This window comes from Tympanuchus pallidicinctus, unplaced genomic scaffold (assembly GCF_026119805.1).
Source record: "Tympanuchus pallidicinctus isolate F22 unplaced genomic scaffold, pur_lepc_1.0 scaffold14, whole genome shotgun sequence".
NCBI lineage: Eukaryota > Metazoa > Chordata > Aves > Galliformes > Phasianidae > Tympanuchus > Tympanuchus pallidicinctus.
The window spans coordinates 9,071,135-9,083,965 of NW_026294659.1; positions in this window are offsets into that span (position 1 = coordinate 9,071,135).

The following is a 12,831-nucleotide window of genomic DNA, read 5'->3' on the forward strand; positions in this document are numbered from 1 at the left end:
CCATATCCTTATCCCTAAATTGAAGAGATATGGATTTGAAGTTCAGTGGATAAAGAATTGGCTGAATAGTTGTAGCCAGAGGGTTGTTGTCAATGGTTCTATGTCAGGGTGGAGGCTGGTCATGAGTGGTGTCCCCCAGGAGTCTGTCTTGGGACTGGTGCTCTTCAACATCTTTATCAACACAGTGGGATCAAGTGCACCCTCAGCAAGTTTGCTGCTGACACCAAGCCGAGTGGTGCTGTCAATACAACAGAAGGAAGGGAAGCCATTCAGAAGGATGCTGCACAGACTTGAAAAGCAGGCCCCCGAGAACCTAACAAGGTTCAAGAAGGCCAAGTGCAAGGTGTTGTACTTGGGTCAAAGCAATCCTAGATATGAGTACAGACTGGGAGATGAACTCCTATAGAGCAGCGCTGCCAAGAAGGACTTGGAGTTGCTGTTGAATGAAATGGTGAATATGAGCCAGCAGTGTGCACTTGCAGCCTGGAAGGCCAATGGTATCCAGGGCTGCATCAAAAGAGGGGTGGCCAGCAGGGACAGGGAAGTGATCATCTACTCTAACCTTGTCATGCCACATCTGGAGTACTGTGTTCAGGCCCGCAGTGCAAGAAGGACAACGGAGCAGGTCCAGAGGAGGATCATCTTCACCTGAAGATGATCAGAGGGCTGGAGCACCTCTCACATGATGAAAGATTGAGGGAGTTGGGATTGTTTACCTTGGAGAAGAGAAGGCTCCAGGGTCTGATTGTAATCTTCCAGTACTTGAAAGAAGCTTACAAGCAGGAGGGAGACCGACTATTTTATGCAGATAGATAGTGATAGGACAAGAGGAAATGGATTTAAACAATGAGGGGAGGTTTCAGTTATATGTTAGAAGGAAATTCTTCACTCAGAGGGTGGTGAGGCACTGAAACAGACTGCCCAGAGAAAGTGCGGATGCCTCATCCCTGGAGGTTTTCAACACCAGGCTTGAATGATTCCTGGGCATTCTGATCTAGTGTTGGCAACCCTGCCCACTGCAGGGGGACTGGAATCAGATGACCTTAGAGGTCCCTTCAAAGTCAAGCCATCCTAAGATTCTATGACCTCATCTTTGTCCGTCTTCAGTTGTGGGACTGATGACATCCCCAAGCCCTCAGCCTTGTGGAAAGACCAGGGATTCCAATATGAGTGTCTCTGTGTTTTCTGGTTTTATGGAAGTTTTTGGGATGGAGAGAAACAGGATCCTCTTTACTACTGTCAGGTATATCAAATTCCTTCCAGACCTGCATGAGCATCTGCTGTGATTCAGTATGGGTGAAGCAGAAGTTCTACATTTCTGTACATTTATTTTTTGGTTTTGGTTTTGGTTTTTTTGTTTGTTTGTTTGTTTTGTTTTTCCCCAGAATAGCACGCATCTTTGAGGAAAGCAGCAACTGTGGGAAAGTGGCTTTCTTATGAACTGTGGCAAACAAATAGCTGAAGTCATAAGGAGTGGATCCTCCTTTAACATGCTCTCTAGGTCAGCCCCTGGAGGCTGACCCCGGGGATTGCTGATTTGTTTTAGAGAAATACAGATTTCAAGGGAGATCCTGAGTACAAGGGAGAAGACCACTCTATCTGCGTGCTTCTTCTAATGACCCTTTAATTCCTGTATCTTCTACAAATCTCTCCCACATCCATTTCTTTTTCCACACTTCATTTTGCAACCCCTCTTGTCCCATGTCCTGCTCCTGCTGAGCTTACTATCAGTCTTTCCGTTGGCATAAAAATCATTACATCAGGCCTCATCTCCTCTTCTGGGAGACAGAGACGGTAAAATTCTCATGTGTTTAAAAGAATGAGTGCTAACTACAGTTTTCTGTAATCCACGTCCCTGGCACTCTGTTTCTCCAAGACATCTAGGGGCATGGAAGGCGGAGGCGGAACTACTGGAAAAAACATATCAATCTTTTCAGCATAGTTTGAAAAGGCGGGGGGGAGAGAACGAGAGAGATTCCAATCTTACTATGTATTAGGTGCTCACTTACAACAGCAGTGGGTGTGGACTGGAAAGCTCAATAGTGGCTAGATGGTAGATTAGGCAGCTTGTTTGTCTTGTGACAGACAGATGAAAAAGTGGAGGAGAAACACAAGGAGGGGCTGGAGTAGAATGTGTGCGGTGAGCAATGGAAAGAGAAGTTCAAGCGAAGTGCAGGGAAAGACTGAAACAGGAACCGGGATTTGTGAACAGAAAGAGAATGCGGCCCCTCCCCCCCGGAAAAAAAAGATGTGAAGATGAAAGCCATGGGAGATAGGTTATGTCCTATTACAGCTGACAGCATTATGCTTTAGAGATAGCAGGTCTGGCTGGCAGAGAGATTTTGAAATAGGACAGAAGAAGGGAAGGCGGACTGATAAACAGAAGACAGGCAAAAAGAAAGAATGAGGAGAAGGAGTAGGCTAAAGCAGAATTAGAGAAGAAAGAGTGTTGAAAATGAGTACTGAGAAGCATGCTTCATGTGTAGGAAATACAGTGGAAAAGGGCAGGGACATTGAAATGAGAGCAAAGAAAAATGCATTAGATCATTTTATGATTTCAGTGTCCTGGCTGTGGAGAGAAGGCCTTGAGAAAACCCTGTGGCACATGTGAATATGTAGACGGGAGAAAATTCTTATAAACTATAAAATGTATGATTTTATGCCCGTTAGATGTGACCTCACTTTTGCTTAAGTATTACACTCTTGAAGCAAAGCAGGCTGGTCGAGCATCCTTAGAAGTTGGGTAGGAAAGCTAAAGAGTAGTGGGTGTGAGGGCTACAATGCATGCTTTTCTATGATCAATGTCTTGGCCTTGACTATAGAAACAAAAGCTTCAACTGAAGTTTTTCCAGAGTCTGGGACATCATGAGGTCTGTCTGCACCGTGTTTCTTCTAGCATGTTCCCTCTGATCCCAGGCCCTGTTTCTGGAAGGTAAGCATGAAGGGGCATGCAGCACGCTGCTCCGTGTCTCCCAGCACACCCACCCCCAAGGCATGCACAGCCCAAGAGGTAGCGCGCGCTCTGCCTGGAAATACCAGCTCTTTTCTCAAAACTGGTTAACCTGGGCTGATGGCTTCAAAAATCTTCCTGGGATATGCAGACATTGATGGACATCCAAAGCAAAATCATGTTGTTGGGTTGGGTTTTTTTGGTGTGTATGTAAGAAGTTTAAGCAAGATCCATGCCTGGGGGCAACGCTCTGGTTTTACTCCTGCTACTCATCTGCTCCTCCAGGGCCAGATCAATAATGCTTGAGTGGGAAAGCACCAGCTTCAACTCTCCATGTTATATACCGCAGACCAGGGGGAAACGCTTGGCTGGGCTCTTGAAACCTGCTGAAACAACTACAGCCAGGCTCCTGCCACTAGGAATACCACCCCAACTCCACATTGACTGGCATAGCAACTTGCACCCCTGCAGAAGGAAACCTGCTGTGACACAGGGGTGCTCATGCTGAGTCAAGATGCTTTTCTGAGCGCTCTGTCTTCCCCTCTGCATTTTCGTGACATGAGCAAGTGCTGATGAGATCATCTTATTTTTCTGCTCAGTGTTGTAGCAGGCAGAGATGGGAGTGGTTCACGGATCTTTGCTGTTGCAGCTTCTGGTGCTCAACCCAGGACTTAAAACATACCTGCAACAGGAAAAGAGGATCTTACAAAAACAGGGCCCAAAGGGCCCAAGTAAGCCCAGTAGATTTATGACAGCACTGACAGCACAACAATGAAGAAACAAATTCAAGAAGATAAACATATTACATTACATATTCTTGAAACTCAGTGTAATGCTGGAAGCTTTTTGTGCATACGCATCATGGTTACAAAAAGCAAATTCCCAGGCCTCATTTCCTTGTAGCATCCCTCAAACCACAGCCCCCTGGGTGCAGCCAGTATGCCTGGCACGGGATACCAGTCCTGACTCCTTGGGGCTTCAAGACTCTTGCTTCAAGCTTCATCAAGAGCTTGCAAGAGATTTAAAACCCTCAGGTCTTCTGTAAAATTGCAAAATAAAGATGCACGGGGGTTTTTTGCCATCAACAGCTTTAAATCCCTTAATTATTTTTTCCTAGTCTCATTGCAAACTAGGAATTGCATTGTGCATATGCAGCACAGATTCCCCAAGCTTTGGGACTTTTTTTCTTTGTTTCCAGCTGTAGTGCATTTTGTTCACTGTTTTTCAGTTTGTTTACAGATTCTCAGCTTTTTCACGACTTCAAGTGCCTCTTATTCTGTACTCCTCCCTTTCCATTCTCCCCCTCCTCCCAAAAACATACCAGCCTGCATTCTTTCAGGCTGAATCTCAGTTTATTACTGCCTTTTTAGGAGCATGTTTTTCCTAAGGCTTGCTGAAAGAGAGCTGTCCGCTAGATCTAGTGGATGGGGATGTTTTCCTCCTGTTGAGAAGGACTTGCTCTTTTTCCTTGTGGCAGATGTGAGACTGCTGAAAACATAATGCACTATTTTTTCATCATTCTGGTTTCAAATTGTTCGGGCTGAAGAAAAGAGAGCCTGAACAATGCAAGGGCTGGAGGAAGGGTTGCGATGAACAGTCCCATCTGAGTACTTTTCAGCTCTGGGAAATATACAGAATACCAGTGCTGCAATAGCTGCTAATGCCTGCTTCTGCATGAGGCAGTTCTTGAACCCCAGATAACCCTCTCTAAGTGCCAGAACTGGCTGTGCTGTTTGCCTGGTGTTTCAGTCTTGCATAGCGCTTCAAAAACTGATACAGTGCAGCTCTCCCAGAAACATTGCTGTGAGGTGAGTGAATTTAAATAAGCTTTCTCTGTTATTGCTGAGAATGTACAGGATGAATGCCTGAGATTTGCTGTGTTGATTTTGGTGACAGGCAATCAGATAAACCTTTGCCAATGTTTTGCTCTTTAAAAAAAAAAAAAAAATCAATAAAAGTGTGCCCTGGCAAATAGAACATTTGATATGTGGCCTGTCTGCTGGGGTGTTTGAAAGGCTGACAGACACTTGGCATCCACAGTGCTGTGCCTCCATGCAAGATGAAGGGCTCAGGGAATGGAGAGGCTATGTCACCCCGTCATGTTTGAGTTGGATGGGACCTTTAAAGATCACCTGGTCCAATTCCCCTGCAATGAACAGCTACATCAAGTTGCTCAGAGCCCCATACAGCCTGACCCTGAATGTCTCCAGGGATGGGGCATCCATTGCCTCACTGGGCAACCTGTGCCAGTGCCTCACCACCAGTACTGTAAGAAACTTTTTCCTTATATTTGGTCTAAATCTTCCCTCTTTTAGTTTGAAACCATTTTCCCCATGTCTATAACTATAGACCCTGCTAAAGAGTCTGTCCTCTTCCTTCTTATGCCTCCTTCCCCCCCTTCAGATACTGAGAGGCTGCTCTCAGGTCTTCCAGGACCCTTTTCTTCTCCAGACTGAGAAAACAGCACCAGCTCTCTCAGCCCATCCTTTTATGGGAGGTGTTCCATCCCTTGGATCATTTTTGAGGCCCTCCTCTGGACATGGTTTAACAAGTCCACATCTCTCCTGTACTGAGGACTCCCCATCTGGACACAGTACTCCAGATGAGGTCTCACCAGCGCAGAGCAGAGGGACAAGATCACCTCCCTCACCCTGCTGGCCACGCTTCTTTGGATGCAGCCCAGGATACAGTTGACTTTCTGGGCTGTGAGGGCACACTGCTGGCTCATGTCCAGCTTCCCGTCTCCCAGTACCCCAAGTCCTTTTTGTCAGGACAACACTCCATCCTTACATCCCCCCAGCTTGTTTTAATAGCAGGAGTTGACATGTCTCAGGTGCAAGAACTTACACTTGGATTTGTTGAACCTCATGAGGTTCACCTGGGCCTACTGCTCATGCCTGTCTAGACTTCTCTGGATGGCATCCCATCCCTCAGGTGTATCCATCACACCACACAATTTGGAGTTATCTACCCAAGGCTCGGCAAGGCTTCGCACATAGTCATGTTCCTCCCCTGCACACCCCATGTTTCCACTTGTAGGTTGATAAAGGAAGCACTGCACATCTTCTACTGAGCCACCAAGGATGTGTGTGGAGCCCAATGAAGGCTTCCACTGAGACGTTAATGATTTATTCATGATCCTATGTGCACTTTCAAATCAGGCAGCAGTTGCTAGCACATCTGATGGCTAGAAACAGCTGTTTCTTGTGCGCATCTCCAAGGGAGGAATCTCTGCTGCTCTTATGCTATGCGGACCAGGTATGCTCCATAATACTTCACTCCTTTCAAATAGTGCTCGGCAGTGTGTCTTCTTCATTACTGCTTTTGGTCAGTGTATGCTACAGCAAGTAGAAGTGATTGGATAGTCTCCCTCCAATTATATTCCTGCTAGCATAATTAATTGTCATTTAGAACATGATTTGCTGCTAGAGACATAGTTAATTTGGATTAAAACACCACTGAATAAACAAGGATAAAGAAAAGAAAAATGGCTGCTGAAAATACACCATCTTCGTACATTGGTTCATATCTTCTAATTAGCCATCAAAAAATAAGAAATACTGGAAAGTTTCTTAAGGGTTGAGAGAAGTCTCAAAGCAATCTATTGATTGTTTTGGAATTAGTTTGAGCGTAACTAGTGGTGTTAAGCATGGCAAGCATATAAAGATTGACTGGAGAGTACCTGTACACTTCCCATACAGTCTTTTGTATGGTCTCCTCATCCTTGTAACCCAAGTGAATGCTGGTGTAGTGCTGCCTGGATATGATCAGCCAAATGTCTAGCTGAAGCCATGGTTCTTGAGATCTGTACTATGTGTTCCATAAAATTGGAAGGAATGGAGAAATTGAAATCATGTTCCTTTTGGCACCTGTCTGTTCCATAGTCCATGGATGTTCAGATGAAAGTTTACTCACATTTCACTGTAGCTATAGATTCAAGAAAGCTAATGTTCCTATTGCTGATTTGAAGGACGAGTTCTTATTCAAGAGCTTTTGGCATTCACATTTCTACTATGCTCAAGTGGAATATTAAAATGTCCATTTTTCTAATAGCTGCAGAAATATCTTAGCTTGACAAAGTTACCATGTCTATGAGCAGATAACTAAGCGTAAGAACAAACTTCTACATTACACATCAAATAAGAGTTTAAAATACTTTGTGCTCTTCGTAAGACTGAAAGAGAGAAAGAATGCATCACTGTAAAACTACCCATTTAGCTCTTAACAGTCCTCACCCTGAATCTTTCTGCCTTCCTTACAACAAGAAAAGTAATTTGGTTTTGGAATAGTTCACAGGGGTTACTTTCAAGGAAAGTTGCCTGGGTAAGAAGTAATGGAAGTAGCCTCCCAAGCCTTTATTTGTTTATTTTAAGCTACTTGACGTGATGTCTTTTGCTTTCTTTTTTGGCTGACAAATGTCGTCAACAACTTTCCTGAGAACAGTACTCTTGAAACTAACAATTCTGCCTAAATCTCAGCAGCTGCATCAGGAAGTTGCATAAAATTTAAAAGCTGTGGCGTTTGACAGTGGGCCACAGGTTGTGACAGGTGAGCTTTTGTCAGCGTGTGCAGAAATTCCAAGTGAGAAACTTAACTATGGAATTGGCTGATGTACTTTGTTAAAAATTTGGTCAAGTTAGCAATTTGGCTTAGTCTTTATCCTTTTAGGGGAAAACATAACAGAGAAAGTTTTTTGCTGTAATTTGGCTAAGTGTGTCTGAGCCAAATGAAATTTGCTCTGCGTACACTTTCCCAGTTAGAACAATTATACTCCTAAAGTCTGAATGAAGTCAGCAGTATCATTTGTTGACCCACCTGAAGGAAGTGACCTGCCAGGGTCTGTTGACTTTCCTGGAATAGCTGTGGTAGGCTGAAAGGGGGACGGTGACCTGCAGACCAAGACTTTTGGTGGAATAAAATCTTTCGTGTTGACTTTTGCTTGACATTAGAGGTGGTAGTGACATTCATTTACATACTTCTGTTAAGTAAGCTGACAGTTCTTGTGTCACCGTAGCCCCGTGTAGCATAACCATGGGTACTGTGGATATGTACGAGAATATGAAAGAAATAACTACCATACCTTGGAGGGATAAGAGGTGGAATGTTTACTATGCAATATAGAAAAACCAGCTATGCCTGGATCCCTCAAACTAGATTTGAACAGGTGAAATTCCTTCCATTGCTGTAACTTCGTATACTTCCAACAACAGTCTAGGGAATTAAATCTTAAAGGAAAAAAAAAATCAGAATGTAATACAATGAAAACTGTGAGAGGAAACTGGATATGTGCAGCATATGGTAGACATTTGGTGTGACCCTCCACTTGCTAGTATTGCACAGAAGTTTTGTGAAGGAACTCTAACAACCCAGAATTGCTGCATTTTACAATACAAATCTACCCTGAAATGTGCCTGGTTAACTTCAGCCTCAATTGGTTTGCTTCCTGAACATACCCAAACTGAGCTGGCTGAATTTAATGATAGAAAGAATTGTTATTACTTCATTGCTCTCACTAAGCCAGATCCAGCTACGCTTTGGGAATGTAAGCTTTCATGGCCCTTTCGTTACAGCCAGAAGTGCTCAATGAATTCAAGCTGTAGCAACTTGACTTTTGGGGTAGGTCATTATCCTGACAAAAAGATCAGTTCACAGGGATGTTGCAAGATTTGCACTATCTGAGCTGCAAGAATATACAGGTCCATAGCATTCTCTCCAGTGGTCTCAGTCATACCACAAAGAAAGCTAGAAGCAGAGGGCTGCAGGGTATTCCAGTCTGCTCCAAAGTCTGAGATCTCAGTTTAGGCACCACGTAGGGGAGCAGAACGTAGCTCTGCCTGCACAAATGCTCCAGCCTGCCAAAGATCTCAGCCAGCTATGTTTCATATTGACTGCAGAGGTGTGCCAGAGTGGGTCATGTCCTCCCTGCCTCGGGCAGCTCACTCAGAGCCAGCTTGGCTGGTGCAGGGCCATGCTGCTCTCTGCAGTGCAAACAGACACTCTGAACCCTGTCCCCGAATTGCCTAGGTCATTTCAAAGTATCCTCAGATGCAATGAGGAAGAATGAGGCCCATTTGGAATTAAATCTCAACAGGGATGTCAAGGACAAGAATTTCTTCTTCACATATGTCTGTAGCAAAAGGAAGACTAAGGAAAATGAGTGCTTGCTGCTGAACTGAATGGGTGCCTTGGTGAAGACAATGACTGAATGCCTACTGCTAAGGCCAGCCCTCAGGAATCCCAGAGCCTAAAGACCAGGTAAGTGACACTGGTCACCTTCCCTTTGTCCATCAAAGCTGTCACTCCATTGTAGAAGGCCACCAAATCGGTTAAGCATGACCTTTCCCTGGTGAAGCTGTGCTGGCTGTCTCGGATCACACGCTCATTCCTCGTGATCAAGCATGCAGTCCAGGGGGATCTGTTCCATGATCTTCTCAGGTGCAGAGGTGAGACTCACCGGCCTGCAGTTCCCCAGGTCCTTCATGCTCCCTTTCTTATAAATGAGAGTGATGTGACCCTTCCTCCAGTCATCTGGGACCTCACCTGACAGCCACGACTTTTCAAATATGATGGAGAGTGGCTCAGCAATTACCTCAACCAGCTCCTTCAGAATCCTGGGATGCACACCGTCTGGCACCATGGACTTGTACGCATTCAGTCCTTGAGAGCAGCCCTGCAGAGAAGGACCTGGGGGTCCTGATGGATGAAAAGCTTAACATGAGCCAGCAGTGTGCCCTTGCAGCTCAGAAAGCAAGTGGCATCCTGGGCTCCATCAGAAGAGGGGCGGCCAGCAGGAACAGGGAGGTGATTGTCCTTCTCTACTCTGCTCTTGTGAGGCCCCTCTGGAGTACTGTGTCCAGGTCTGGAGCCCCCAGTACAAGAAAGACAGAGAGCTGCTGGAGAGGGTCCAGAGCAGAGCTATAAAGATGATCAGGGGGCTGGAGCACCTCCCCTGTGAAGACAGACTGAGGGAGCTGGGCTTGTTCAGCCTGGAGAAGAGAAGGCTGCGGGGTGACCTCATTGCAGCCTTCCAGTACCTAAAGGGAGCCTACAAACAGGAGGGGAATCAACTCTTTGAAAGGGTAGATAACAGCAGGACAAGGGGAAATGGTTTTAAGTTGAAGGGGGGAAGATTTAGGTTGGATGTCAGGGGGAAGTTCTTTCCTATGAGAGTGGTGAGGTGCTGGAACAGGCTGCCCAGAGAGGTTGTGGATGCCCCGTCCCTGGAGGTGTTCAAGGCCAGATTGGATGGGGCCCTGGGCAGCCTGGTCTGGTATTAAACATGAAGGCTGGTGGCCCTGCATGTGGTAGGGGGCTTGGAGATTCATGATCCTTGAGGTCCCTTCCAACCTGGGCCATTCTGTGATTCTGTGATCTGTGTGACCAGAGAGAAATTCTAGAGAAAGGAAGACTTTCCACTGGTCAAGGAAGACTGCATTAGAGATCGTGTAGGCAAATCTGACACCCCCAAATCTATGGGCCCCAATGGGTGCACCCACAATTGCTGAGGGAGTTGGCATATATTATTTCTCTCTGTTACCTTTCATAGGTCATGAAGAACAGAAGAGGTGTCTGAGGACTAGAGGAAAGCCAGTTTCCTTCCAGAACTGCCACTCCAGTTCAAAAACGGCAAGAGGGCCGACCTAAGGAACTGCAGACCAGTCAGCTTTACCTCTGCCCTTGGAAAGGTAATGGAACAGCTCATCCTGGATGTCACCTCCAAGCTTGTGGAGGAAAAGAAGGTGATCATGTAGTCATGATGAGCACAGATGCATAAAAGGGGAACCGTGCTCAACCAAACTGATGGCCTTCTATGTTATTATGTCTGGCTGGGTAGATGAAAGAAGAGCAGTGGATGTTGTCAACCTTGACTTGAGCAAGTATTTTAATACTGTTTCCCATAACATCCTCATAGGTAAGCTCAGGAAGTGTGGGTTAGATGAATGAATGGTGAGGTGGATTGAGAACTGCCTAAATGGTGAGTCTCAGGGTCTTGTGATCACTGGTAAGTCCCAATGGAGGCCTAAAGCTAGTGGTGTCCCCTGGAGGTTGGTACTGGGTCCAGTATTGTTCAGCTTACTCTTCAGTGACCTGGATGAAGGGACTTAGTGCACTCTCAGCAATTTTGCTGATGATATGAAGCTGGAGGGAGTGGCCAACACACCAGAAGGTTGCCATTCAGTGAGACCTGGACTGACTGGAGAGTTAAGTGAAGAGGAACATGATGGAGTTCAACAAAGGCAAGTGCAAGGAGTACTGTGTTCAGCTCTGGGTTTCCGAGTATAAGAAAGATGTGGAACTACTGGAGAGAATCCAGTGGCAGAGTATCTCTCCTATAAAGAAGGGCTGAGACAGCTGAGCCTGGAGAAGAGAAGACAGAGGGAATCTTATCAATGCATCAGGGATCAATGTATCTTAAGGGATGGTGTAATGAGGATGGGGCCAGACTCTTTCATGGTGTTCAGCGGCAGGGTAAGAGTCAGTGGGCACAAAATTAAACAAAGGTAGCTTTGTCTGAACATGAGGAAAAACTATTCTGCTGTGAGGATGACAGAGTACTGAACATGCTGTCCAGAGAGACTGGAATCTCCTTTCCTGCAGATACTCAAAACCCACCTGGACATGACCAGCGCAACCTGCTTTCTGTGTCGCTACATGACATGGTTGGACCAGACAATTTCCAAAGGCTTCTTCCCACCTCAACCATTTGTCTGTGTGTGTGTATGTGTGTGTGTGTGTGTGTGTGTGTGCAGCAATTGCAGTGCTGCAGAGATAGAGAATGACCTCAAAGGAAAGCAGGCTTGCTGCTTGGCCTGGTTCATACCCACTGATGCATTCCAACAAAAGCAGCAATAAAAGCCCTGTAGATCATGGAAGTCCTTATATATCCCAGAACATGTTGACAGGAGCATGTGCTTTCTCATTATAAAGTTTATTGTAATGTTGTTAATTGCCCTAATTTTCCTTCAGGTTTGATCCTGAAAAGAGCAGAAATTGTGCTCCTAGAGAAGAAAACCAGAAGGCTTGGCAAACTTCACTCCCCGAGACTCTGTTCTTGCTCTCATTCCCAGGTGGGGAAGTCACAGGTTTGTGCTGAAGTGTTTTTCAGTAGCTTTCACCCCAGCCCAGAAATGAAACCTCTGCTTATTCCCCGGTAAGGAACCAGCAACACCCAGTGGCCTGGGCATTTTAGGAGCATGACATCCAGATCTGGAAGTAAACATCACAGTCTTGGCTCTTCTCAAACTCAAGAACTGTTTACTTGAATCTAAATTCTAATACCTGTCACAGGAGAGAGCCATTATTCAGGAAGATGTCAAATGATGCACTTAAGATAATTGAGCAACTAACTGGCTGCTGGGGGGTGATGAGGATCCTTCTGAAACATCACTCTGCTGTTTGCAAGGCACTTCAGATAAACCAACTAATTAACACCTCCATCACCAACATAGCAGACCAATCTCCTTGCTGTCTCCTTGAAATCAGCTGGAATCCATTGGACAGCCCTTGGCGTGTTCCCAGATGAGCTGGAGCAAACTCCAGAGATCGCCTGTAACCAGATCCAATGCAAAGTCACACAGTCAGACTGGACAGCCCAGGGAAGGGTTCATCTGCAGCGTTGCGTGGTCCAGACCTGGCCTATGGTAATTTGTCAACATACAGACAGTGCTATCTTCAACATCTCTGCTCACAGAATTGAATTCTATGCACATGGCAGCTTGTGCTACATGCTCCCGTGGTAAATAAATGCAAGTTGTTTCTGCAACTTCTGAATTAAATCAGCCTCCCAGCCTGTGCTGCACTGCTGCGAAACCTTCGTCTGTGTGACCGCATGGCATGGCACATCTTTTGGAACGTGTTGGCTCTATGAAAGCTGGATTCCT